General features: G+C 50.9%; 2 long non-coding RNA genes across 4 annotated transcripts in view; both read right to left on the reverse strand.

The window, feature by feature from the left end:
- The window catches only part of LOC148774543 (uncharacterized), a 55977-nt gene extending 45183 nt beyond the window's left edge, over nucleotides 1-10794 (reverse strand). Inside the window, exon 1 of the long non-coding RNA XR_016035640.1 lies at nucleotides 10497-10794. This is a non-coding gene — a long non-coding RNA (uncharacterized LOC148774543). The remainder of the gene's footprint in view (nucleotides 1-10496) is intronic.
- An 8339-nt stretch (nucleotides 10795-19133) lies between these two features.
- LOC148774544 (uncharacterized) lies at nucleotides 19134-26503 on the reverse strand. 3 transcript variants are annotated; one of them, XR_016035643.1, is made up of 4 exons: nucleotides 26338-26503; nucleotides 22167-22534; nucleotides 20949-21061; nucleotides 19135-20305 (listed from the first exon to the last, which is right to left on the reverse strand). It is a non-coding gene; the product is annotated as an uncharacterized LOC148774544 (long non-coding RNA). The 3 variants fall into 3 exon arrangements; XR_016035642.1 differs by having other exon boundaries at nucleotides 19190-19240; nucleotides 20087-21061; XR_016035641.1 differs by having other exon boundaries at nucleotides 19134-21061; nucleotides 26338-26501.
- Nucleotides 26504-27944: the final 1441 nt, after the last annotated feature.

A 27944-nucleotide genomic window follows, 5' to 3' on the forward strand; every position in this document is an offset into this window, starting at 1 on the left:
CCACCACCCTTAATGCCCAACCCCCACCCCCGCCCCCGAGACGCCGGCGTTTTTCATTTCAGTTCAGCTCAGTCGCTCAGTCCTGTCGGACTCTTTGTGACCCCCATGGACTGCAGCACACCAGGCTTCCCAGTCCATCACCAACTCCCAGAGCTTACTCAAACTCATGTCCATGGAGTCAGTGATGCCATCTAAGCATCTCATCCTCTGTAGTCCCCTTCTCCTCCTGCCTTCAATCTTTCCCAGCATCAGGGTCTTTTCCAGTAAGTCACTTCTTTGCATCAGGTGGCCAAAGTATTGGAATTTCAGCTTCAACATCAGTCCTTCCAATGAACACTCAGGACTGATTTCCTTTAGGATGGACTGGTTGGATCTCCTTGCAGTCCAAGGGACTCTCAAGAGTCTTCTCCAACACCACAGATCAAAAGCATCAGTTCTTCCTTGCTCAGCTTTCTTTACAGTCCAACACTCACATCCATACATGCTGCTGCTGCTACTGCTGCTAAGTCTCTTCAGTCGTGTCCGACTCTGTGCGACCCCATAGACGGCAGCCCACCAGGTTCCCCCGTCCCTGGGATTCTCCAGGCAAGAACACTGGAGTGGGTTGCCATTTCCTTCTCCAATGCATGAAAGTGAAAAGTGAAAGTGACGTCGCTCAGTCGTGTCCGACCCTTAGCGACCCCATGGACTGCAGCCCACCAGGTTCCTCCATTCATGGGATTTTCCAGGCAAGAGTACTGGAGTGGAGTGCCATTGCCTTCTCCTCGTCCATTAATGACTACTGGACATACCATAGCTTTGACTAGATGGACCATTCTTGACAAAATAATGTCTCTGCTTTTTAATATGCTGTCTAGGTTGGTCATAACTTTTCTTCCAAGGAGCAAGAGTCTTTCAATTTCATCTGCAGTGATTTTGGAGCCCAAGAAAAGAAAGTCTGTCACTGTTTCCATTGTCTCCCCACCTATTTGCCATAAAGTGATGGGCCTGGATGCCATAATCTTCCTTTTTTGAATGTTGAGTTTTAAGCCGGCTTTTTCACTCTCCTCTTTCACTTTCATTAGAGGCTCTTTAGTTCCTCTTCACTTTCTGCCAAAAGGGTGGTATCACCTGCGTACCTGAGGTTATTGATATTTCTCCCAGCAATCTTGATTCCCGCTTGTGCTTCATCCAGCCTGGCATTTCGCATGATGTACTCTGCATATAAGTCAAATAAGCAGGGTGACAATATACAGCCTTGACATACTCCTTTCCCAATTTGGAACCAGTCCATTGTTCCATGTCCGGTTCTAACTGTTGCTCCTGACCTGCATACAGATCTCAGGAGGCAGGTAGGGTGGTCTGGTGTTCCCATCTCTTGAAGAATTTTCCACAGTTTATTGTGATCCACACAGTCAAAGGTTTTGGCGTAATCAGTAAAGCAGAAGTAGGTGGTTTTCTGGAATTATCTTGCTTTTTCAATGCTCCAAAGGATGTTGGCAATTTACTCTCTGGTTCCTCTGCCTTTCCTAAATCCAACTTGAACATCTGGAAGTTCACGGTTCATGTACTGTTGAAGCCTGGCTTAGAGAATTTTGAGCAATACTTTGCTAGCTGTGAGATGAGCGCAATTGTGTGGTAGTTTGAACATTCTTTGGCATTGCCCTTCTTTGGGATTAGAATGAAAACTGAGCTTTTCCAGTCCTGTGGCCACTGCTGAATTTTCCAAATTTGCTGGCATATTGAGTGCAGCACTTTAACAGCATCATCTTTTAGGATTTGAAATAGCTTTGTTCATAATGATACATTTCTGTCCTTTATTGTGCCCATCTTTGCATGACAGTTGGGGGCTGTTTGTGCAAGCCCCCAACTGTCCCTCCAGGCTTTATTCTTATCCTCACAGTTTTCTAAACGTACCTGTGAACAGGCTGTGCACCCCATGAATTCCAGACCCCTCTTCATTTATCTGACTCCAGTTTCTCCTTCAACTTTCCCGTAATACAACTCCGACCACAGGAAACCACAAAGAACCCTCACTCCCTTTTTCTGTACTGCATCTGCTCTGCACTACTGAGAATATCTAAAAGAGACAGAGGCCTCCTTGCAACCCCACCACCACACCAAAACTCTGAGGTGCATGTCTTGTTTTAACATTTTGAATACAAAATATTTTAAAATCATTGAAAAAGTGAAAGTTGCTCAGTCATGTCCGACTTTTTGAGAACACATGGACTATACAGTCCATGGATTTCTCCAGGCCAGAATACTGGAGTGGGTAGCTGTTCCCTTCTCCAGGGCATCTTCCCAACCCAGGGATTGAACCCAGGTCTCCCGCATTTCAGGTGGATTCTTAAACATTAAACACCTTCCTATTCTCCCTCTGCCCCTGGTAACCACCATTCTACTTTTTAAATATTTATTTAATATTTATTTATTTGGCTGCACCCAGGGCTTCCCTGGTGGTTCAGCAGTAAAGAACCCGCCTACAATGCAGGAGACCTGGATTCAATTCCTGGGTTGGGAAGAGTCCCTGGAGAAGTAAATGGCAACGCACTCCAGGATTCTTGCCTGGAGAATTCCACGGATAGAGGAGTCTGACAGGCTACAGTCCATAGGGTCACAAAGAGTCGGACATGACTGAGCAACTAAAACCATCACCACCTATCTGGCTGTGCCAGGTCTTAGTTGAGGAACACAAGCTCTTCCATCTTTGTTTCAGCATGTCAAATCTAGTTCCCTGACCAGGGGTTGAACCCAGGCCCCCTGCATTGTCAGCATGTAGTCTTAGCCACTGGACCACCAGGGACGTTTCCTGCTTCCATCTTTTGACTCCTGTGAATCATGCTGCTCTGAATGTGGTGTACAGATATCCAGTCGATTCCCTGCTTTCAGTTCCTTTGGGTGTCTATGCAGAAACGGAATTGCTGGATCACGTGGTAATTCTATTGTAATCTTTGGAGGAAGTTCCTTTGGAACTTTACCCTCTATTGTAAGTCACCTCCATAGTGCTGGCCTCTGTTTCTTCTACAAAATATGAGGCGGAGGGGAAAGATGAGATGAGAGGGGAGGCTGAGATAAGGCAGGGCTTAAGGAGGTCTAAGAAGCTCAGGGAGGGGCTTCCCTGGTGGCTCAGAGGTTAAAGCGTCTGCCTCCAATGCTGGAGACCCAGGTTCGATCCCTGGGTCGGGAAGATTCCCTGGAGAAGGGAACGGTAACCCACTCCAGTATTCTTGCCTGGAGAATCCCATGGACAGAGAAGCCTGGTAGGCTACAGTCCACGGGGTCGCACAGAGTAGCGACGGAATGGAAGAAGCTGAGGAATTCGTGAACATCTGGGAAAGTGAAGTGAAAGTGCTAGTTGTTCAGTCACATCTGACTCTTTGTGACCCCATGGACTGTAGCCCACCAGGCTCCTCTGTCCATGGGATTTCCCAGACAAGAATAATGGAGTGGGTTGCCATTTCATCCTCCAATGGTACCGATCCAGTGATTGAATCCAGGTTTCCTGTATTGCAGGCAGATTCTTTACCGTCTGAGCCACCACAAACATGCTGGTTGCCCTTCCTTGAGTCTCACTGAGTGTAAGGAGGAAAGCTTTCCTTATTACAAAAAAGCACAACTTGGTTTCCACTGGATATTGGGCCTGGGGACCCCTAGAGTTAGAGAGTGGAGGATGGGTGGCCAAGGTTGCAACAGTTGGCCTGGCGGCATGGCTGGAACCCATATGCTTCACTGTGTCCCAGTCCAGCATTTCCTTGTCTCCTTCCTCCAATTCTCAGTTTGCCTGTCTGTTCAGAAGAGGGTGAAGCAAGGGTTGAGGTGTGTCTGCAATCCAAACACTCTTGAAATTGTAATAAGGAAATTGCCTTGAGAAGAACTGTAGCGTCTTCCAGTGTCACCATGGAGATGGCTGCGATGAGCACTCTGAAGACCCTGGTACTCCCATCTTCTTTTCTCCTCCCGCTGGGTGTATCAGCCAAAGCTAAACCCCACTCCTTAGTGGTCTCTCGAGATCTTTGTAGCCAGCACCATCATCCTGCTATTTCCTTTAAAACTCTCCAAGGTCATCCACTGCCTCAGGATCAAGCCTCAGGTGCAAACACCTTAACAAGACCTGTCTGGTCCTGACCTGATCTTGCTTCAGTCTACCTCTCTGGCCTTGATTACCCATCCCCTCCTGCACTAGATGCTCCAGACACATTGGGCTAGAAAGAGCAAAGCCCAGTGCACTTTCAAGCTTCCAGGATGCCACGTGCACTTTTTGTTTTTCTTCTTTTTTTCTTGGCCATGCTGCTCAGCATGCAGGATCTTAGTTCCCCAACCAGGAATCAAACCTACACCCCCTGAAGTGGGAGTGCAGAGTCTTAACCACTGGACTGCCAGGGAAGTCCCTCACAGTTAACGTGTAAAGACACTGAGAGAGATGGGAGGTCCAGAGATGATGGCCCAGCATCATCCTCAGTCTTGGTTGGCTGAAAAGGAAATAAGTATCATCGGAAGAGCTTGGTGCTCCAGGGCCAGGTAGACATATGAAGGGACCAGGGCTGCCTGAGACACTAGAGGTCTGACCTCAGGGGAGCCGCTGCTGGGCAGGCAGGCCCAGCACCACCAGCTCTTCCGACTTTATGTAAAAAGGAACCAGAAATCTGGATTTTAAGCAGAAAGGCCTGATTTACAAATGTTGACAACTCTTTTAAAATGCTAAGATGTGTCAGCTGAATAAAACCCACCTGTGGGTCACTTGTAACCTGCAGACTGCCAGTCTTCACCTCTGGAGTGGACTGAGTCAGTCCCTGAACCTTGCAGGATAGGTTCAGTGCATGGGGACAGGCCTCCATGCCCTACTGCTGTCTCAGATCTCGTGGGAAGAGTCCTGCCACCAAGGGTGAGAGCAGGTGCCATGCCTGTCACCAAAGACACTCTTCCCTGGCAGCCAGCACCTCCCACCCTGAGTCCCCCATTCCTCAAGGAGTTAGCACCTGATCTGGTGGATCAGACCAGGATGCCAGGCTAGGACATAATGAGGGTGGTGGCTCAGGCAGTGATGGGAGGCGAGCAGGTGGCAATAGTGAGGGCAGAGTCAAGTCTAGAGTCCAGCCTCATGTCCCCGTGTCCCTGGGGGTTATTCTGAAGCCCTTACCCTTTATCTCTGTGGCCAATGTTTCTCATAATAGTGTCAATTTGATCTCTTGTGTCTGAAATTCGTAGTGTATGTTATTGACACTTTTATCTGTTTTCTTTTTTACAGTATGAAAGTGAAAGTGTTAGTCACTCAGTTGTGTCCGACTCTTTGAGACCCCATGGACCCACCAGGCTCCTCTGTCCATGGGGTTCTCCAGGCAAGAACATTGGAGTGAATAGCCATTCCCTTTAGGGGATCTTCCCGAACCAGGAATTGAACCTGGGTCTTCTCATGGTAGGCAGATTCTTTACCATCTGAGCCACTAGGGAAGTGTCTTTTACCAGGGAAGAGTCTTTTACCAGTCTTTTACTAGGGAAGAGTCTCATTTAGTTTTCCAAGTGAACATTAAAGTCAGCTTGTCTGACTGCAAGAAGAAAATAAAGTGCTTCTATTTCTTATGGGATCATGTTAAATCTACAAACGAGCTTAGGAAGAAACAATGAGTACAAAGTCTTCCACATTTAGGACATAGTGTGTGAGGTTCTACTTGTGTGCCTTTGGGGGATAGTACCATTTTCCCATATATGTGTTTCACACATCTCAAGTTCACTTCTCAATACTTTTGCTTTAATTAACATTATAAATGAAATATGCTCTTTCATTATGTCTTCTAACTTCCTTTTGTTTCTTGTCATTGTTCAGTCATGAAGTAATGTCCTACTGTTTGTGACCCCATGGTCTGCAGCGTGTCCATATCCTTCATGTCCTTCACCATCTCCTAGAGTTTGCAAACTATGTCCATTAAGTTGGTGATGCCATCCAACCATCTCATCCTCTGTCATCCCCTTCTCCTGCCCTCAATCTTTCCCAGCATCAGGGTCTTTTCCAATGAGTCTGCTCTTTGCATCAGGTGGCCAAAGTATTGGCCAATGAGTCTTTTAGCATCAGTCCTTCCAAAGAATATTCAGGGTTGATTTCCTTTAGGATTAACTGGTGTGATCTCCTTGCCAGTTCAAGGGACTCTCAAGAGTCTTCTCCAGCACCACAATTCAAAGCATCCGTCTCTCATTTCTGCATGAAGGCTATTTTTCATGTATGTCAATTTTACATCCTCTTTGTTCATGCTGTTCACAGACTATGCCTGGCCGTCTGCCTCCACCTTGTGGGTACATGGGTGTATTGCCCATTCTGGCCCCTGTGGTTGGATGCACCCTTTGTCTCAACTGCCTTTTAATAAAACTCCATTCGTTCTTGACTCACCAGAACTCATCTTCTAGTAATCTTCTCATGAAAGATCCATCCATTTGACTAGTACTCCCAGAACTCATACATGTTTTTCAATGATGTGTCCGTAGCCTTTATCCATGAAGAAATAGCCTCAGTTCAGTTCAGTTCAGTCGCTCAGTTGTGTCTGACTCTTTGCGACCCCATGAATCACAGCACGCCAGGCCTCCCTGTCCATCACCAACTCCCGGAGTTCACTCAAGTGTCCATCGAGTCGGTGATGCCATCCAGCCATCTCATTCTCTGTCATCCCCTTTTCCTTCTGCCCCCAATCCCTCCCAGCATCAGCGTCTTTTCCAGTGAGTCAATTCGTCGCATGAGGTGGCCAAAGTATTGGAGTTTCAGCTTTAGCATCAGCCTTCCAATGAACACCAGGACTGATCTCCTTTAGGATGGACTGGTTGGATCTCCTTGCAGTCCAAGGGACTCTCAAGAGTCTTCTCCAACATCACAGTTCAAAAGCATCAATTCTTTGGCGCTCAGCTTTCTTCGCAGTCCAACTCTCACATCCATATATGACCACTGGAAATAGCCTGCTGCTGCTGCTGCTGCTAAATCACTTCAGTCGTGTCCGACTCTGTGCGACCCCATAGACGGCAGCCCACCAGGCTACCCCGTCCCTGGGATTCTCCAGGCAAGAACACTGGAGTGGGTTGCCATTTCCTTCTCCAATGCATGAAAGTGAAAAGTGAAAGTAAAGTCGCTCAGTCATGTCCGACTCTTCGAGACAACATGGACTGCAGCCTACCAGGCTTCTCCATCCACGGGATTTTCTAGGCAATAATACTGGAGTGGCTTGCCATTGCCTTCTCTGAGCCTTTAGTTTGTTACTCTTCTATTTTATTCACTTTACTAATTTTCATTTTTTACAGTCCTTACTTTGCTGGCTGTCCGCGTTCTTTCTCTGCTCCCTTATAACCGAATTTCATCTCTGAAATTATTTTAACCTTTTTTTTGTTTGCTTTTCCCCTAAGTTTAGTCAACTCTTGTTTCACATCTCTTGTGGGCTCATACATTTCTGCTTCAAGGTTTTCCTTCACGGATAGGATGCTTAAGTGTAAATTAAAGCATGATATACCCCTTTGAGAGACAAATCAAAACACATTGTTTAACTTGAGGTCGAACCCCCTTGATGTTCCTTTAAAGACAATACAAAATAAAATAAAATAAATTAGAATTTTAAAACACGCCACTAGCAAACTGTGCTAGAGGGTAAAACTTGTACCTGCTGCCCCTGGATCACCTGCCATGCATGACAGTCACAGACCCATGTGGAACCCACAGAAACTGCTCCTAACAGATGACTGTTCTAGAACAATGTTTCCCAGATTGGCTTGATTTGAAGATCCATGGAGAATGCTTATTTAGAGTACTTGGCAAGGAACTCTGCTCAATGTTATGTAGCAGCCTGGATGGGAGGGGAGTTTGGAGGAGAATGGATACATGTATATGCAAGGCTGAGTCCCTTCGCTGTTCGCCTGAAACTGTCACAACATTGTTAATCGGCTAGACCCCAATACAAAATAAAAAGTTCAAAAGAAAAAAAAAAAAAGAGTCCTTCGGTCCGTTTCCTAGACACTCTGGTTAGGTTGTCTGCTGCCTGCAGTGGGCGCCTTTACCAAGCGCTCCAGGGAGCCATGCGCCCGGTCTACAGAGGGAGCCTCTACCCCCTGCTCCCACGCACGGGTGGGATGCTGGGCCAACCCTCTGTGTTGTCCTGTTGACTCTTGGAACTTTGGGAGTAGCTCCTGGGTGTGGTCCAAGGGCGGCTGTTTGGGAGCCAGCCCGCAGTCTCCCTGGGTGTTGACTCGCCGCAGCTCAGCCCTGGGAGGGGCAGCCTGTGTGTCACACCACACCAAGGCAGGACCTAGCCAGTCTGCGGCCGAGGAAGGGCAAGCCGCCCTTGTCTCCCAAACCTGAGCACAGTGCTGCCCAGCTCCATCCACCTGAAAAGGAAAATCCAGGGGCAAACCGGTTTTTCCCTTATGGGGGGAGGGGCGTGGGGTGGGGATGAATTGGATGGAGTTGGTGAAGAGGATTATCTGTGTACCTTTGTCAACACTAGAGGGCAGCACTGAGCCAGTGTTTCCGATTTACAAGAAAATCCACTGTTCATGGTATTCGATCTTGGATTTTTATGTATTTATTATTTACTGATTTGCCTTTTTATGCTATGACACCCTTGCCATGAATCTTGGGGAAATAACACCAGACTCAAGGTTAGCCCCTGGGGGTGGGGAAGGGGAGGAGGAGTAAGGAAGAGAGCCCTGTCTCCGGCTTCCTGGAGGGTGCCTGGAGGCTCTGTGTCAGAGATGGGGTTCTTGGTGCCAAAGCAAGCAGCATGCAGGAGACCCCAGGTGCTCAGTCAGGATGGGAGAGAGGTGCTCTAGGGCAGGAACAGGTGAGGGTGAGCCCGAAACAGGGAGTCCCCCTCCACCAGCTGTCAGCTCCTCATCCACTCCCCCAGTGATGAAGGGGCCCAGCCACACCTGCCGCCTGAGCCAGTGGGACAGCAGAGGTGAGACCTCCTGGTGGAGGTCCCAGCAGGGTCTGTGTGAGACTGCAACAAGACCCTGCACCCACGTGTACCATCCCCAGAAGAACTTCACACCCAGTTCTCCCTCCACCAGTGACTGGCACAGAGCTGGGAAGCCCGCCTCCAGCAAACCAAACAGTGGCCCGGCCAGGCCCCGGGCTGTGCTGCTCTGCTGGGGCTGTCGTGCAGGGGGTCTGCAGGGCATCTTAGTGCAGCCTCCCCCCCATGCCCCAGCGAGGCTGCCGCTCTGTCCGAGGACAGAAATGGGGTGACTCCCACTCTCTCTCCCCATTCTCTCTGCCCCTGACAACAGGGGTCAGCACATCACTAGGGTGCTGATCTCACCAGGCCCAGAAGCACCCCGCAGATCCCAGACAAACCTGCAAACCCGGGCCTCCGCCCCAGCCTTTCTGGTGTGGGCCCAGATTCCTCCCTCCAACCTAAATCAATCCATCGCGGCAGAGAGGGGCCCATCTCTTGTCATCACTGCCTTGTCCACCTACACATTCTCTCATGGGAAGGCTTGCTGGCTGGCCTGCCCTAGAAAGGCTTGCCAAAGCTCCCTAGGTCTGCAGTTTACCACCTGACAGCTGAGCAGTGTGCCACCTGTCTACCCTGTCCTGGGTACAGGATGTGAGCTCCTCTCGCCAGGGTCCCTGGATCCCTGGGTCCTGCACCGACACACATTTGCTGAATGAATGAATGTAGGAGCAGGTGGGCCGCCAGCCCTCTCTCCCCTTCTTTGGGAGGAGATAGGCAGGCCTGGCCCCAAGCCCCCTCCTAGGTGACCGTGTGTGGTACCCCATCTTTCCCAGGTCCTTCCTCAGAAACTGCAGCAGCAGTAACAGCTTTTTTGATCTGCTGCTCGAGGAGGGCACCTGCTTTTCAGCCCACGTCTCAGCCAGGTGATGTCTCCAACTGTTCTTTAACGTCCACAGCAAAGAGGAAATACTTAAAACTGTTCATGGTGGTTTTGAAAGCTCCAGCCACAATGCCCCTATGCGTGCAGAGGTTCTGTGTACACCTCCATTTGGTTTCCTTCTTATTCTTTTTATTGGCTGTGCTGGGTCTTCCTTGTTGCACAGGTTTTTTCTCTAGTTGTGGCAAGCGGGGGCTACTCTACTTGCAGTGGTAGGGCTTGTCATTGTGGTGGCTTCTCTTGTTGCAGAATACTGGTTCTAGAGCATACATTCAGCAGCTGCGGTTTGGGCTTAGTTGCTCCACTGCATGTGGGATTTTCCCAGATCAGGAATCGAATCTGTGTTTCCTGCATTGGCAGACAGATTCTTTACCACTGAGCCAACATGGAGGCCCTTTCTAGGCCTTCTTATCTTCTGAGATTGAGCAATCATTCAATTGGAAACCTAGCATCACTTAATGAAATTTCCCCTTTAAATCAGTGTGTGTGTGTGTGTGTGTGTGTGTGTGTGTGCACTGTTCAATCATGTCTGACTCTTTAGGAATCCCTGGACTATGGCCCACCTGACTCCTCTGTCCATGGGAAATCCAGGCAAGAATACTGGAGTGGGTTGCCATTTCCTCCTCCAGGGGATCTTCCCCACCCAGGGATTGTACCTGTGGCTCCTGCATTGGAGCTTCCTCCGGAAGCCCTCCATACAGTTTTGTTAATCACGGAGACATCTGGTCCCTGTGGCCCTTTCCTGTCCTCGGTGAGGGTTGCAGGGTCTCTGAGTCTCCGTCTCCTCCCGGACCACCTGGCACAGGTCTCTCTCTTTTGCGTTCCAGCCGGGATCCCTCTGAGCGACTCTGCACTTTGCAGTGGACCCTGGGAAGGACTAGGGGTGGGATAACGCCCGCTGGGCGGGCCTAGTAAGATCCTACACTCTGCCGCCTCCCCGAGCGCCCTGCAGGGCCGCAGGCTGTCGCCGGTTTCCGTGTAGAGGCTGGGGGCGGTGCCTGGGGCTGGCCGTCCTGCGGGCGGGCGGGGTACACGCGGAAGAGCTGGGCTCCTTCTCACTCGGTGTGCCTCTCTACAAACACCGATCCTGATCCTGTCGCTAGAAGCTAAGCTGGACCTTCTTCGCAGCTCCATGAATGTGACTCGGTTATGGATTCCTTCCGAGACCGGGGAAGCCTGGCGCGCGCCGGGACGGACCGGCGGGCGGGGCGCATCCTCCTCCACGCGGGGCCTCCCAGGCCTGCCCTGGGCCGCCGCCGCCCGGGCTCCGTCTGGAACACGTGCCTGTGCGCGTGTGTGCCGGCGGGTCTGGACGTAGGCGCGCTCTCCGGCGAGGGGAGTTTTTGTCCTCTTAATTTCTCCAGAAGGAGAGGCATAAACACGCCTCCGCAGAAAACAAACCGTAGGCAAGTCACAACACAAAACTCTCTCTGCCGAGATCGGAACACGATATGCTGCCACGGAGAGGAATTCATTATAACACTGTGTGGGTCCTTGGGAAAAGCTGGGAACCGAGGGAGTAGTTCTTGGGCACACCTTCTCTTCTCCTCCTCCCTGGAGGGGAGGGTAGTGAGAAAGGTGCCTCCCACCCCCCTGCACCTCCACCCCTCTACCCTCAGGGAGGACCCATGTTCGATCTGCCTCCCGATGCTCTAAGTACCTGACTGATTGTGTGTGTGTGCGTGTGTGTGTGTGCGCGCGAGCGCGAGCGATCTCAATAGTAAAGTCCCAGGAAAAGGGATTTACTTAAAAAACAAACAAAAAGGAAGCTTACAAATAATTGGTCTCCTACCCAATGTTTTTAAAAATATTTATATTTGGCTGCACCGTGTCAAATATAAATGAGATGATGTGATGGTTGGATGGCATCACCGACTCTATGGACCTGAGTGTGAACAAGCTCCGGGAGTCTGGGATGGACAGGGAGGCCTGGCGGTGCTGCAGTCCACGGGGTCGCAGAGTCGGACACGACTGAGCGACTGAACTGACTGACTGCGCCTAATCTTAGTTGCAGCAGGCGAGATCTAGTTCCCTGTCCAGGGATCCAACCAGGGACCTCTGCACTGGGAGCTCGGACCACAGGGAAGTCCCACAACCAGTACTTTTTAAGTTTCAAGAGGAAAGCAAGTGAGGGGCATGGCTGGCACATAGTCAGTACCCAGGACAGGTTGGCACTTCCCTGGGGCGCTTTCCTCCTTAAGCATTTTCGTGTATCTCGTCTTCACAGGCTCCCAAGGCAGGTCCCCGTGTTACTGATGGCACAAGTGTCAGCCGGTGGCAGTGTGGCTCCAGAGTCCAGACCTGGGCTATATCGTTACGTGGTCGTGGGTGTCCTTAGAGAAGACCGCGCCGTCGCCCACATACAAGGCGACGGGCCTCGCGGCGACAGCTGCAAATACAGCATGGACGTAAAGCTGAGCTCAACATCCTGCGCGCCGCGGTGCAGGGCGAGCAGAGGTTCATCTTCGCGGGCCTGCTGCTCACCAGCCACCGGCACCAATTCCACGAGGAGGTGATCGGCCACTACCAGATCCGCGCGCAGGAGCGCTTCAGGAGCAGCGGCGCCGCGAAGCCTCCCCCGCTGCATCCAAGATCAAGAGGCTGCCAGGTAGGCCAGAGGCCAAGGGCTCGCGGGGCCCGCGGCTGCCCACCGAGCCGGTGCTCAAGCTCAATGAGTGCGCGAGCCTCGGGCCGGCGCGGGCATTCGGGCAGCGACGGCCAGGTCCCCATCGCAGCCTCCGGGCGCCGGGGAGCCAGAGCATCCCTTAGGTGCAGGCGGTGGGTGCGCTGCGGCCGTGCGCCGCGTACCGGCAGCAGAATCGCTTGCAGCCAAGCACCCGGGCGGGGGTGGCGGGGGCGGAAGAACCCAAGTCGCAGAGCTACACCTACGGCTTTGGCGGGGCGCTGGCCGGCCTGGAGTTCACCGATGCCAACGCGCCGGCAGCGCACTTGAACGGTGAGGGTGGCGGGGGTGCGGGGTCGGCGCAGCGGCGCTGCCAGGGCAAGGACTGCTCATTCTGCTGGCACCCGAGATCCTGCGCTGCTGCTCGCACTGCTACCGCGGGGAGAGGCGGCGGCGGCGAGAGGAGCCTGCGGCCCGGATCCTGAGCGCGCGCCGCGGCCCGGCCTGCCCGGCTGTCCTCTCCACGCGATCAATGTCTCCTTTGCGGTCTGGTCCACCCGAAGGCCAGCGATCCTCCGTCCGTGCTGTGTATGCGTTTGGTAACGGTTCCTAGTGCTGCTGGAACCTGCACTGATGCCAGCCACCCAGGTACTAAGTACACAGATAGGACGCAGTCATGCTGAGGGAAGTAGTGTGACAGCTGGCTTCTGCCTCGTGCATGTGGGAACTCAACAGCCATTGAATGGGTAGAGAAATAAAAACATTTACAGCCCTTTGCTTTTTGATGCATATGTTTTACATACTTGGCGGGGGGGTGGAGCTTTTCCCCCCTAACCTTGACAACTGACCTCTTCCATGGAGCGGTCACCTGCGTGCCATCGGGCCCACTCAGGGTTTTGAAGCGAACTTGCCTCCCTGGGATGCTGGTGGCGGCTCTGCCCTGGCCTCCCACCTGTGCCCCCACCCCTCTCCCCCCTCCCCTTGAGGAGAGGGCGCTTGGATGCCCACTAGCGCCCTGGTGGTCCCGGTGGCCCCTTTAGGAGCACTGGGTTCCATCTCATAAGCAAAACCTCCTCCCACACCCTCAACTCAACAGCGACACTCACACAGCATCAGAACTGCCAGCGACTGCAGAATGGGCACCTCCGGACAGCCTACCGCTCAGGTTGAGGGCCTCTCAAACTGTAGGACGCACACAAGTCCCCTGGAATCTTTAAAGCAGATTCGGACTTAGGCGTGGGGCAGCCTGACATCTCTGCATTTCTTTCTTTAAAAAAAAGAAAAAAGAAAAGAAATTGGCCACCTGGGCTTGTGGAATCTTAGTTCCATGACCAGGGATGGAGCCTGAGCCCCCTGCACTGGGAAGTCAGAAGTCTTAACCCCTGGACCACCAGGGAAGTCCCTGAATGAGGTATTTCTAATGAGCATAAACATGGGACAGGATATCTCCATATGCTAAGAGAGCTGTCTACAGACATCTTCCTTTGTCACCACATCTCCTGGTCACAGATCTTTGAATCCTATTCTTTTCAAGTTCCTGACCATCCCGTAAACTGTTTGCCCCTGCCCATAAATCAGTGTGGATTGGGATTTCTTTTTTCTCTCTCTCTCTCTTTTTTAAACCTTATTTTTTTTTAACACCAAAAACATTTTCTATTGGGGTATAGCCAATTAACAATGTTGAGTTAGTTTTAGGTGAACAATGAAGGGACTCAGCCAACATATATATGTTGAATCAGGATTTCTCTACAGTGGCGCTAATCATATTTGGGGTTAGACCATCCTTTTTTTTAGGGGAAAGCCCTGTGTGCATTATAAGAAGTGCAGCAACATCCCTGGCTGACCTCTACCCCCTAGAGGCTAGTAGCTCCCTCCACCTAAATAGGACCAACAAAAATGTTGCCAGACATCGCCAAAAGTCCCCACAGTGGTAGGGGAAGGGAATCACTCATGTAGGTGAATTCTTCTGGCCATCTTTCAATCCAGAAAAGCAATAATCAGTCATTCTCCTCAAGCGCCATCCATGGGGATGGTTTCCCTTCCCCACTGTCTTCCAGGGACACTCGACATTGGAGCTGTCATGCCCTCATAGCCCGCTCTCAGCAGAACCAGTGCATCACGGAGAACAATCTGAAATCAGGCTGCCTTGACCATCTGGTTCCTGGGAATGTCCCAGGAGGTGTCAATAGAGGGAAAGGAGTTCACAAGCAAGAAGACATGTTGCAGGGTCTGAGCTACCTGTTCACTCAGCTGACATGTGCCTTCTGGGTTTTCTCAGGCTCCTACACATCACCTCCGTGAGATGACAGAATACAGCCATGTAGACCCGACTTCATGGAAGGGTGGGCCAGCTCACACTCAGTCCATCATGCACTGAGATGAGGACTACACTTCGCTGACATCCCAGACAGCTGTTCAGTCCCCACCAAGACCCAGTAGTAGCCAGGAGCTGTTTCTTGGAAAGAGGAATTGTCACGTGCAGAGAGGAGGGCTTGGCTTTGTCCAGAACCCTGGCTCTCTGCTTTGTGCTCTGCCCCCTGGGCTCTCTGCAGCCTTGCTACTGGCCTCAAACACTGAGTGCCATTGGGTCTGTTAGGAGATGAGGTCAGGGCCCCCCGCCCATACCTGGTGGCCTTACAGGTTCCTTCTTAAAGGCTTTGGGAGGGCACAGCCAAGTGGCCCACATGCATGTGTGTGTGCTAAATTGCTTCAGTTGTGTCCAATTCTTTGCAATCTCACAGACTGTAGCTCGCCAGGCTTCTCTGTCCATGGGATTCTCCAAGCTAGAATACTGGAGTGGGTTGCATTGCCCTCCTTCAGGGGATCTTCCCGACCCAAGGATAGAACCTGCTGTATTGGCAGGCAGATTCTTTACCACTAGCGCCACCTGGGAAGCCCAAATGGCTCACAGGTTGCCTTCAAAAATCCCAAAAATGGGGACTTCCCTGGTGGTCCAATGGTTGAGACTTCACCTTCCAATACAGGAGGTGCAGGTTAGATCTCTGGTCAGGGAGTTAAGATCCCACATGCCTCTGGACCAAAACAAAACAAAACAAAAAACAGAAGCAATATTGTAACAAGTTAAACTACAGTTGGGCACAAATGTCTACTTCCTGGACACTACCTGGATAAGCTCTTATCCAGGCTGTTCTAGATTTGCTCTGTCCTTACAAACACACAAAGGGAATCCAAATATGTCCTGTTTGGGGCCAGTTCTCATTTGTCACATGGGTTTTGGGGATTCACCCAGACTGGTGTGGGCCTTGGTTATTTGTCGCTGTTTTATTGCTGGACAATGTGACTGTACTACAATTTGTGTATCCAGTTTTCTGTTAGTGAGCAGGTTACTTCCAGTTTGGGATATTATGAATAAAGCCACCATGAGCTTTTGTGAATGTTTTGTGAACACTAGGTTTCATTTCTTCTGGATGAATACAAAAGAAGCAAAATTCCTGGCCCACAGAATAAGTATATTTTTCACTTTATTAGAAATTTCCAGGGACTTACCTGGTAATCCAGTGACTAAGACTCCACGCCTCCAACACAGGGCGTGTGGGTTCAATCCCTGGTTGGAAAACTAAGATCCCACATGTTGCAAGGCCAAAAAAAGAAAAAAATTCCAAACAGTGTTTCTAAATACGTTTATTGGATTTCCAGTCCCACCGGCAATGGTTTTGGTTACTTGAGACATGAGCATACCCTGTCCATCTTTTCTGGCTCCCTGTGCAATAGCCCCCTCGACCTTCCAACCAGCCCCCATCCCTGGAGTAGCCCGGGTGGACATGGACTTTCCTGGTATATACAGACTTTTACACACCTGAGTGGGCATGTGTGTAGAAGCACAGGGCTGGGCAGGCCCCGTGGTGTGTTTGCACAGAGCTGTGCCATCTGCCTTTCCTGCCTCTGCCCTCTCCCCATGGCTCCCTTTCTCCTGGAAGCTGAGCTCCGTCTGTTCTCTGCCCTGGCCACACTCACACAAACGCATCTCCTTGCTTGCATGTTTGGCTCTGGCACATCAGGACTTCTGTCTGATTTTTCCTGATGCCCAGGGGGCACAACCCATGGATGTAATGGCACCTTTCCCCTCTATGTGAAAGAGGAGCTCTCCCCTGTGTGCCAGGTGAGCCCAGCAGGCAACTACCCAGGGAATGGGACTGAGGACCTTCTCTGCATTTCCCAGCGCCCGGCTGGGCTCCAAGCAGGAATCTCTGGCTAAGGAGTGGAGCGTTGCATCAGATGGAGAAGGAGTTAAGGGCATTCAGGCAGGTGGAGTGAGCATTCCTTACAGAAACACTGACCTGACCTGACCGGGAGACTGCTCTGTGCTGGGCACGCCCATGCTGTGGACCCACCTGGGAAGAAGACAGACCAGCTTCCTGCCCCTGGGGTCAGGAAAGGGGCAGTAACCGATTACTGTAGAAGCTCCTGGCAAGAGGATGGACAATGACAATTGCCTCATGGCAGTGGCCACTTCCACCCTGGGTCCCAGGACCAGGGGAGGCTTCAGGGAGCCCCTGCAGGAGGCTTGGGGATGTCCTGGCATGGCCTGGCCACTCTTACACCACTACAGAGGATCCTCATGGCAGCTTGTTGACCAAGAAATCGTGGGCCAGTGAGAGTAACAACATCCACCTTGGGCTGCACACAGCGCCATCCACCGGCCCTGAGTTCCACATTTGTCCCAGACGTGCCCACAGGGAGAGGGGAACCTGGGGGTCTCAGACAGGCCATGTGCCCAGCAGCTGGCGGTGCTGGCCTGCACTGGAGGCGGGGGCCAAGAGGAGCATCCTCTCTGGGCTGATGGATCTCCACCTGTCAATGACACACCTGCTTGGGGACCCCAAAGGCAAGTCTTTGCCCCAGCCCAGGCTGCCCCCAGGAAGACAGCATGGCCCATCCTGCACTGAACTCCACTGTCTCTGCCCCACGCCTGTCCGAGCAGAACACACACTATTATGCATAGCGCTGTCTGCACTCTCTACCAAGAGCCGGCACATGGTCCCATTCTGGCAGGAGAGGTGCCTTAGAACAAGCCCCAGGGAAGTGGTCAAGGCCCCCTGGCAAAGTGATGGGGATAGTCCTGCCTTCCAAGGCCCCCTCTGCCCTGGCAGAGCCTTGATATCCAGTAGGTCCAAATGTGTGGTCTGAATGCTTGGACTTGCAGATCTCAGTAAAAGCAGCACAGCTGGTGGAATGACTGCTCAGTGTGGAAACAGGGTCAGGAGCGTGTGGGACTCAGGAATGTACGGGATTTGTGTGTGCCCTTTGCCTCTAGAAGCCTGGCCACCTGAGGAGGGACGTTGGGAGGAGAGGACAGAGAGCCCAAAGGACAAGCAAGCGACTCAGAGACGGTGATGAGTCCTACGCATGCTGTACTAAATCGCTTCAGTCGTGTCTGACTCTTCATGACCCCATGGACTGTAGCCCACGAGGCTCCTCTGTCCATGGGATTCTCCAGACAAGAATACTGGAGTGGGCCGTCGTTTCCTCTCCTCCAGGGGATCTTCCTGACCCAGGGATCAAACCCTCATCCCCTACGTCTCTTGAATTGGCAGGCAGATTCTTTATCACCTGTGACACCTGGAAAGATTTCTGGTAAGTGTAAATGACACTGCCCCAACAGGGGGCTAAGGTATCTTTTGGATTGGTGACTAATTCTAAATCTGTTGGTTGATCATTTTAAACATCTACAGTAGTAAACGTATTCATTCTGCCCTTCACAGGTGACCCAGCTGGAGATTACATGTGAGTTTTGTATTTGCTTCTAGGAAAGAGGGAAGGTAACCTGCCAGCCTCCCTGGGGACAGACTAGGTGGCGCATGCCCAGCCCTGCCCCCTGGTGGTCAGGACCTGAGGCTCCCGGGAGGCTGTGAAGGAGGGTCTCTCAGGCAAAGTCTCCTTTCCTGAGACATCAGGCCTGCCAGAAGATCCACAGCAGGCTTTTCATCCTTTTTGTTTCCTATACACAGAGGGGGACAAAAACCTCTGCAAGTTGTCTTTAGCAAACCAACCATGCACTTCTTTCAAACCTAATCTTTCGGCTGGTTAATTCTGTAGGTCTAGATTTTGCTGCTGTTTGTGCTCTGTGATCTGAAATATGTAACGGATTGTGGTGCACCCAACAGTAGTTAAATCAGAAGTTTGGACTCAACACACAATTTTTTAAAGATTTTTTTTGATGTGGATTGTTTTTAAAGTCTTTATCAAATTTGTTACAATTGTTGTTTAGTCTGTAAGTCATGCCCGACTCTGCGACCCCAGGGACTGTAGCACGCCAGGGTTCCCTGTCCTCCACTATCTCCTGGAGTTTGCTCAAATTCAGGTCCATTGAGTCAGTGATGTTATCTAGCCATCTCATCCTCTGCCGTCCCCTTCTCCTCCCGCCTTCAGTCTTTCCCAGCATCAGGGTCTTTTCCAATGAGTTGTCTCTTTATGCTTCTGCTTTTTATGTTTTGATTTTTTAGTTGCAAAACATATGAGATCTTAGCTCCCTGACCAGGGATCAAACCCCTACTCTCTGCAATAGAAGGTGAAGTCTTAACCACTGGACCACCAGGGAAGTCCTCAGCGTTTTGTTTATGATAAAACAAAAACCAGTCTCTTTGCCACCAACAAGAGGGTTGGGGGTATTCCCGATCCATTTATTTCCCTGCTGAGAAACAAAATGAATAATGACACCAAGCAATCCACTTCAAAAACAACTTTTTATTTAAAAATGATCAACACCATCAGTTAGATTTTTTGATACCGTGTGTTTAAAAGTTCTTCTCTGGGTGCCTGAAAGAGAGATGCAATAGATATAATCACAAATCACTGCTTCTAAAGGAAAAATGTTTTAAAATTAGCTTTAACTTTTGAATATTTTTTGAAGGCTCCTCTCCACCACTTCCACCCTCCATAAAAACCCCTAGGTCCCTTTCCCACTTGGCCAATGCTTGTGCTTATTTCCAGCTGCAGGTATTGTGATTCTGGCAGCCATATGGCAGGTGCTTTGTGACCGTGGATGAAATCCATTGGGTTTTATCTCTTGTGGATGCCCTGGGCTCCTAGATGCCCAAGGGTGGATGGTGAAAATCGTGCCTCAGGAGAGGGCAGTGGGTCCCTGGGCAGAACCTGGCTGTGAAGAACGTTTGCTGGGGATCCCTGTCCCCTGAAAGTGGTCGGGTAATAGTTGCGATGCTCCTTTGTCTTTGCTTTCTGTTACAGATGGTGATGAACAGAATATTTGGGTCCCCATCAAAATTCATATGTGGAAATTCTATGCCCCAATATGATTGCATTTGGAGGTGGGACCTCTGGGGTGATTAGGTTATGGGGGTGGGGAGCTTGTGATGGGATTAATGTCCTTATAAGAAGAGGCCAGAGCTGCTTCTCTCTCTCTCTCTTTCCACCTCCCTCCACCTCTCCCCTCCCCCATGTGAGAACATAGCAAGGAGAAGGCCCTCTGCAAACCCTGTAGATGGCTTGGGCCCTGGAGTCCTGCTTCCCCGCACTGCTCCCCCACTCCACTTGGCTGAGATACTGCTCGGTGAACCTCTGCTGGAGGAGAGGCCCAGAGAGGGTGGAGGAACTGGAGCCAAGGCCAGGGGACAGCGGGGACAGAGGGACGGCTAGGGTGCACACCTTTCAGGAGCACTGGAGGCCAGTCCCCGGAGGCTCAGGGCGGGAGTGGGTGAGGAGGGCCAGCTGGGCAGAATGAAGAACAGCAGGGCTGGGAGGACTGACGAAGGGGGAGGACCCACGAGGAGCAACCCCTGGCAGGGCAGAGGGCCTGCGGGAAGAGGCCTGCACGCATCCCCCAGTCAGCTGCTTCTTGAAGGAGAAACAAGCCTGACAGAAGGTCTGGGTAGAGTGGCCAGATTAGAAAGAAAAAATAAAATGTGGGATACCCAGTTGAATCTGAATTTCTGATCAATGATGAAGACAATATTTAGAACATACACTAACAACAACTTTCCGTTGACTTTCCACTCAAATTTAACTGGTGTAGGAGTCTGTTGGGGCTGCTAGAATAGAATTCCAGAGCCTGAGCAGCATATAAACAGCAGAGATTTGTTTCTCATGGTTCTGGAGACTGGGAAGTCCCACGATCAAGGTGCTAGCAGGTTCATGTGTGGTGAGAGCCCACTTCCTAGTATTTTATTTATTTATTTATTCTTGGCCACGCCGCACGACATGTGGCATGTAGGATCAAACCACATTCTCTGCACTGGGAGCCAGATTCTTAGTCACTGGACCACCAAGGAAGTTCCTCTGGGTTATCCTTAAAAGACACCAATCCCATTCATGAAGACCCCACCCTCATGACCTCACAAAGGCCCCCACTTCATCCCATAACCTAGGAGATTAGGGCTTAAGGTAGGAATTGTGGGTGCAGGGTTGTCACAGCATGTGGGCATCAGGATTTTCTCTGGCAAGCCCAGCTTAGTGACCTGAGGGACAGGTGTCCCCTTCAACTACCCAGGCACAGAGGTGGGAGAAGTACCATCTCTGCTTATGTTGATGTTAAACCATCATGAAAACTCCGTTCCTAGAATTCATCTCTCTTCCTGTCTGAATCCTCTGAATCTTGGGACTTCTCTTGAGATGGAAACCAACCTGGGAGAAAGGAAAGAATTGAAGAGAAACTGCCACTGCTGATCACCCATCACTGGACCACTCAGCTGGCCACAGGCCTGTGGGTGAAGTGAGTTTGGTGGGACTGGGGGCATGGGGGACCCAGGACGCATGCTGGCTGAGAGCCCTGTGGCTCCCTGCTCCGAGGGACTATCTACCTTCTGGCCTCCGCAGCCCTGGACTATGGAGGCTGCTCCCTCCTGACTGTGGAATTACCTGCTGAAGTCTGAGAAATAGCAGAGCAGAGCAGCAGGGGCTCAAAATGGGCTCAGAGGCCACAGGCAAGGGGAGGGGCAGCAGCAGGGAAGGGACCAACCCTCCCTGCAACCCTCTCCCTGCCCCCAGGTGGATTGTAGGGGTGAGGCTGGCATGTCTAATGGTCTTGCCTGCAAGCCTCCGAGAAAAAAGACTCCCAATGTCAGGCCTGGCAGGGCAGTCACAAGCCTGGCTGTGATGTGGCCTTCACGGAAGGAAGAGGAAGTCAGTGTACAGGAGGCCTTGGCTGAGGGGAATGAGCGCCACTGTGCGTGCGTGCGTGCGCATGTGCCTGTGCATGTCCATGCCTGGTAGCGTGTCTGCCCGGGGAGCTGTCTCTGGGGATCTCCTGTGCACACATTATACCCATCTCAGGGGCACGTTTCTCTTTTTCTCCTTTTTTAAATTATGAAAGTATGATAGCATTTACAGGAAACTTGGAAAATACAGAACAAAGTCACATATAGTTCCACTACATGTTACAATTCTTTTTTAAGTAAATAAATTAAGATTTTTAACTGGATTTTCAATATCAGACTCACAAAAAATTAATAGAATAGAGAAGTAGAAGTATATAGTTAGATTTGAAAAGCACCAGGAACCAATTCAATATAATAAAGATCTATACAATTTTCACACAACAGCAGGATACAAATTCTATTCAATTTCCCATAGACTATAAATCAGGAGACACTGGAACATATCCAGGGGTGTAAAACAAGGTACAAAAATTTCCTGGTCTAAAGGTGATGAAATCATACAGAGTATGTTTTCTTATCACAGTGGAATTGTATTGGAAATTAATATCAAAAGATATTTGAAAATAACCCACATATTTTCAAGTGCAACGTGACTGTTACCAAGAGAGACCGCTGACTTAGTCATTGAAAGAGGGTCACAGTCCTTCCTCCACAGCTACCCCCAATTCTGCTGGAGGGAGGACAGAGGGGGACAGGCCTGCTCTGTTCCAGGCTGAGATCCGGTTGTCTCCTCTCTCTTGCTGGAAGGTGTCCTGCGGGCGTTTCCCTCTGGTCCCAGGTGCCCGGAGCCTCCATCTGCTGCAGCCCACGGTGGGCAGGGGCCGCTGGGGTGGGCAGGGTTGAGGTGAGTCACTCTTAGCTCCCCGGCCCAGACATCTCCTTGCGCCAAGTTGATTGCTGTGGGGGGAGGCGGGGCCGGAGTCCCGGTTTGACTGGAAGTCTGGGTAAATAAACAGGAAATTCTCAAGCAGCTCGTGAAAATGACTCTGCGTCCAGTGGGGGGTGCAGATGGAGAGTCTTTTGGAAAAACAGGACTCAATGTTCACACTTTCTTCCCCGGGCTCACTTTTTCCCAAAGAGATGTTTTGATTAAGTTGTGAATAGATTTTACATATGCATGATAGAAGGACGTAGAAAGCAATGTGAAAAGGGGTGGAAACCAGATTTAGGTAAAGGGAACAGTGAGGCAGGGAACTGGGGTCTGGTCACCCACACTCCAGGGCAGCATCCGCCGGCCTGCAGAGTGTGTGTGTTGTTTGGGTGTCCCGGCTGGTGTGAGCCTGGATGAAGATACCCGGTGAGAACTTCTGCACCCATGGGAGCTGACTGTGTGCATATCAAATACAACATCAAAAGCAGAATTCTGGGAACTCCCTGGGGGTTCGTTGGTTAAGACTGCCTTCTGGGTGTCCCTGGTGGCTCAGTGGTAAAGAATTCGCCTGCCATTCAGGGAATATGGGTTTAATCCCTGGTACAGGAAGATCCCATATGCAGCAGAGCAACTAAACCTGTGTGCCACAACTACTGAGCCTGTGCTCTAGAGCCTGTGCTCTGCAACAAGAGAAGCCCATGCACCACAACTAGAGAGTAGCCCCTCCTTGCTGCAACTAGAGAAAAGCCTGAATAGCAATGAAGACTGAGCGCAGCCAAAAATAAATAGTAATAAAAATTTAAAAGACTTCACCTTTCAATGCATGGGGTGCAGGTTCGATTCCTGGTCAGGTAACTAAAGTCCCACATGCAGAAGAAATATTGCAACAAGTTCAGCAAAAACTTCTAAAATGGTCCACATCAAAAAAAATATCATTAAGAAAATGAAGCAGAATCCTGCTTTCCGGCAGCAGACATGGCCCACTGTGTGAGTGGACAGCCCTAGCCTGCAATTGTGCTTCTTGATGAGCGGTAGGTGTTTCTTTGGCCACAAGCCCTCCTTTGTCACTTGCCTTCTCTGTTTTGAGTCCCTTTGCAGGATCACATCCTCAGGAAAGAAGCACTGCATCAGGTGTGAGCAAAGAGCTGTTGAGTGATGCTGCTGGTGCCATAGGATGTGGAGGTGGGCAGAGCCAAGAGGGGCTGGACACCAGCCACACAGTCACTGACCTCAGCCACATGCCCCAACGGGGACCAGAGGAGAAGGGCCAGTGTGCCCTGAGAAAGGGACAAGTGTCGCCATACCTCCAGAGGCTGAGGGGTGGGGGCTGGAGAGGCACTCGGCATCCGGATGAGGTCACATTGATGCCCACTGGGCTCTGCTCAGCTGAGACTAGGCTGAGGGGACTGGAAAGGACCTGGATCTCATCTCCCTGCTGACCCACCGGCCTGAGGAGGATGCAGTTGCTTAGGGTGGGAAGAGCAGCGTTTCCCTGCACTTAGAAACCAATCAGAATCAATGTGGCGCCCGGTTCAAGTGTGATTCTTCAGCCTCTGTGTTTTTCCCCTTGAGCTCTGCTTCATCCCCCCCAAAGTGGGCCCCAAACCGACCCTGTCTCATGTTCCATACCTCTGCCTGGGCCAAGACACCCAGGACAGGGGTGGCCATGAGTGGGGGTCCTAGGCCATCAGGGTGTGGGACCCACCTGCAGACCTAGAAGGTTGTGGAGGCCTCCAGCCAGGACCAGAGTGCCTTCTGCTGCCTCGGGGCCTATGGGTGGGCTCCTCCCAACTACCGACCAGGGTTCTTGGCCTCCTTAATCAATAGAAATTGATTAGAGGCCAGACAAGAGATTTAAGCAAGGCTTTACTAGGGTCTCTGCTACAGCAGTGGGGGGCAGGTAGCGGGCAGTGAGAATAAACAACAGGTTCCCTTACTTGCTCCCTGAGGTGTGGGTGGTGGTGAACTGGTTTCTTATATGGGATGAGGGTCAGGGTGGGTCCAGGGGTGGGGCCGGAGTGGGGCTTAGGTGATTTATGTTGAGTGGTGCTGTGTGTGCAGGGGGCATGTACAGTACCCTGCTTTGCTCCAGGCTCTTCCGAAGTAGCAGTTGGGCTTTTTTGTTTTTTATATCTTATCTGTTGTCCATAATTTGCCCCAACTGCTTAGGCACACAGTATATGTGTATATATATATATATGCATATGTGTGTGTGTATATATGTATGGGGGCTTGATATATATATATACATATATATAGGCTTCCCTGATGGCTCAATGGGTAAAGAATCCACCTGCAATGCAACAGACACGGCAGACACGATTCAATCCCTGGGTTGTGAAGATCCCCTGGAGGAGGGCATGGCAACTCGTTCCATTATTCTTGCCTGGAGAATCCCATGGATAGAGGAGCCCAGCAGGCTACAGTCCAAAGGGTCTCAAAGAGTTGGACACAACTGAGCGACTAAGCACACACACACATATGTATATATATGTGAATATATTGTTTAGATGTGATTAACATTTGAATCAGTACACTTTGAGTAAAGCAGATTATCCTCTGGAAAGCAGGTGGGCCTCACCCAACCAGTTGAAGGCCTTTTGGTTGTTGAGGTGTCACACAGTATACAAAAATTAACTCCAAATGAAACATAAATCCAAATGAAATACCTAAGACTATAAAACTCTTAGGAGGAAATAAATCTTCATTACCTTGGGTTAGACTAGATACAGCACCAAACACAAAGACAACAAAAGTAAGAAGACAACCCACAGAATGGGAGGGAAAAAAATGCAAATCGTGCATCTGATAAGGAACTTTCATTCAGAATATACAAAGAACCATGACATCTCAACAACAAAAACTCAAATAACCCAATTAAAAATGGGCAAAGGATCTGAATAGATATTTCAACAAAGAAGTCATAAGATGTTCAACATCATTAACTGACAGGGAAGTACAAATCAAATCCACAATTGGCTACTAGTTCACATTTACTAGACTAGATCCAACTAGAATAAAAATCAAATTACAACAAGTGTTGGCAAGGAGGTATGCCTGACTGCATGGAGTGCAGGTGCCAGGGGATTGGGTACGGGACTATGAGGCCCACCAACACAACCACTTCCCTTTCAGTGCTTGCCAACCATCGACACATCAATTGTGATCACTAATGCATGGACACAGTTCAGTGGGAGACAGCTGGCAGAAAATGGGGTGGATCACACATCAAGTGTATCACACACAGGGCGAGTTGATGTCTCCTAAATTTTGCATCAGTTACAGATTCACATTTGTGTTTGTGTGTGTGCAACTATACAGAAAATGTGCATGTATCACCAAGAGGGTGAGTGTAGGGCACACACAGCCAGTGTTTCTTGTGAAAATTGTCTCCGTTATAGATAAACATTTGTCTACACGTGTACACATGTTTATACACACATGCATATATACATGTGTACAACTGTGTGTGTTTGTGTGTGTGTGTGTGTATGGGGTTGCCACGTGAATTGTGTCATCTCCCGTGAGTCACAGCCAAGGATGTTGGAGAAACCCCTTTGTATTCTGTTTACCTAAAGAGAAAGGAACACTAGCAAGCCAAAGTTCCCTTGATCTCAGGAAACCATTAGCAGACACATTTAGCAGAGCGGGGCCAAGGGGTGGGGGAAGACCGGGTGCCCAGCAGTACAGACACTGGAGGGAATGTTGACATGGCCCATGGATGTCCAGGAGCAACTTGGACTTAAGATGCAGGAAACAGTGGCTCCAAGATGCGACCACAGCTTCCCTGGTCCTCACATTCCTTACCTGTCTTACCTGCATCTTGAGGCCGATTTGAGACTAAGCATGATGTCACCTGTGAAGGTCCTTACCTTTGGCCCTCCTTCCTTTTCATTCTCACAAGCAGAGGCTTTTCACTTGCAGAGAAAACCCAAGTCATCTCCGACATCCGCTTCAGTGACAAAGGCCTCTTAGGACCAACCCCACCCCTCTCGCGTGCAACTCAAAAAGGAACAAGACGGTAGACATAAACTTAAAAACAAGCAACAACAACACACCCTGAACCCGCCCGGTCCCCCAGCCAGTGTGCGTAAGACACACACAGGAAGGAAGTGGCAGAGTGATTCAAAGAGTCTGAGCTTCGATGTCTCAGGAAAGGAATATTTTCCGACCAACCCGCCCCATCTGTGGTTGGGAACAAGGTCTCAGATGTAGCTTTGGCCAGCGTCCCTTCCCCCACCCCCTCCAGCACTGTAGACAAAACACAAAACAGTGAGGCCAGGTCCTGCAGGAAGGCACCCTGCGGCCTAGCAAACCTGCTCCCACTGGTCCTTGGGTCACTGTGGTCCTGGCCGTCCAGAAAGCAGGCATGGGCGGCCACCCGGTCTGCAAGAGCTGAGGGAAGACCTCTAAGATGCCTATTTCTCTGTGTGTTCCCAGCTACTGACTCACCCATAAACCTGTTTTTGATTTCTCTTCATAACCAGCTTCAGGCCCCGGCAGGTCTAGCCCTATGGAGGGAGTCACTACTTAGCAGAATACCTTCCACACCCCTGCGACCTGGGGTGGGGGCGGTACCCAGATCTGAGCCCATCCTGCCCCTGCCACACACCCCAGGGCCAGGCTCAGTGGATGGCCAGCACCCTGATTCGTCTATGACCTTTGTTCTCTGCCCTTCCTCTCTGTTCTCCATCTGGAAGCCCAGCCCCGGAGCCTAGGTCAAGGCCACCTCCTCTGTGTACCCTCCCTGTCTCTTGCTGGAACTGATCTGGCATTTTACCGTGTCGGCCGGCACCCGTCTGGCTGTGTGAGTCTGAGCAAGCGGACAAACCCTCTGAGCTTCCTTCTCCATCTGCAGAACGGGGATGATCAAGATGCCAGCTGGGACAAGATCACAGCTGCAAGGTACTGAGCCGACACGCGGTACCCCAGGCTCCAGTACCAGCCGTCAGGAGGATACTGGTGTTCCATCCTCTGACAGGCATAATCTCCTGCAGTAGGACTCATTGGGCCTCATTCCATCTTCCCTTAGTGCCTATAGCATCTTCCCTGCATGCAGCAGGTACTCAAAAGAGAAAGGTGAGGAGCTGTGTCTCCTAGCTGTCTGGGGCCTGGGAACCCTGCAGGGTGGAGGGCAGCTGAGAGGCAGATTGTGGTGAACAGCACCCCCCATGGAATGGGAAGGAGCAGCTGGGGTGGTTGCATCCCTAAGAGACTGGCTCCGGGCCGAAGATGACAATCAGCGTCAGCCCTCCTCCAGCCAGGCCAGCCTGCATCCAGACTGAGGGCTTGGGAAGACCTCTCAGGCTGAGCATCCAGTGTGGCGTGTCTTAGCTGATGATCCCTGGGGCCCTCAAGGATTCTAGAATCCAAGCATACCCAGCAGCAGGGAGAAGCCAAGCACACTCACCGGCAGAGGCCAGTGCTGACTGGGACACTGGGCTGTCACAGCCCCAGTGAACATGGGGCGGCCACCATC

This window comes from Moschus berezovskii, chromosome 21 (assembly GCF_049115385.1).
Source record: "Moschus berezovskii isolate FMDL1 chromosome 21, NW_MosBer_1.0, whole genome shotgun sequence".
NCBI classification, from domain to species: domain Eukaryota; kingdom Metazoa; phylum Chordata; class Mammalia; order Artiodactyla; family Moschidae; genus Moschus; species Moschus berezovskii.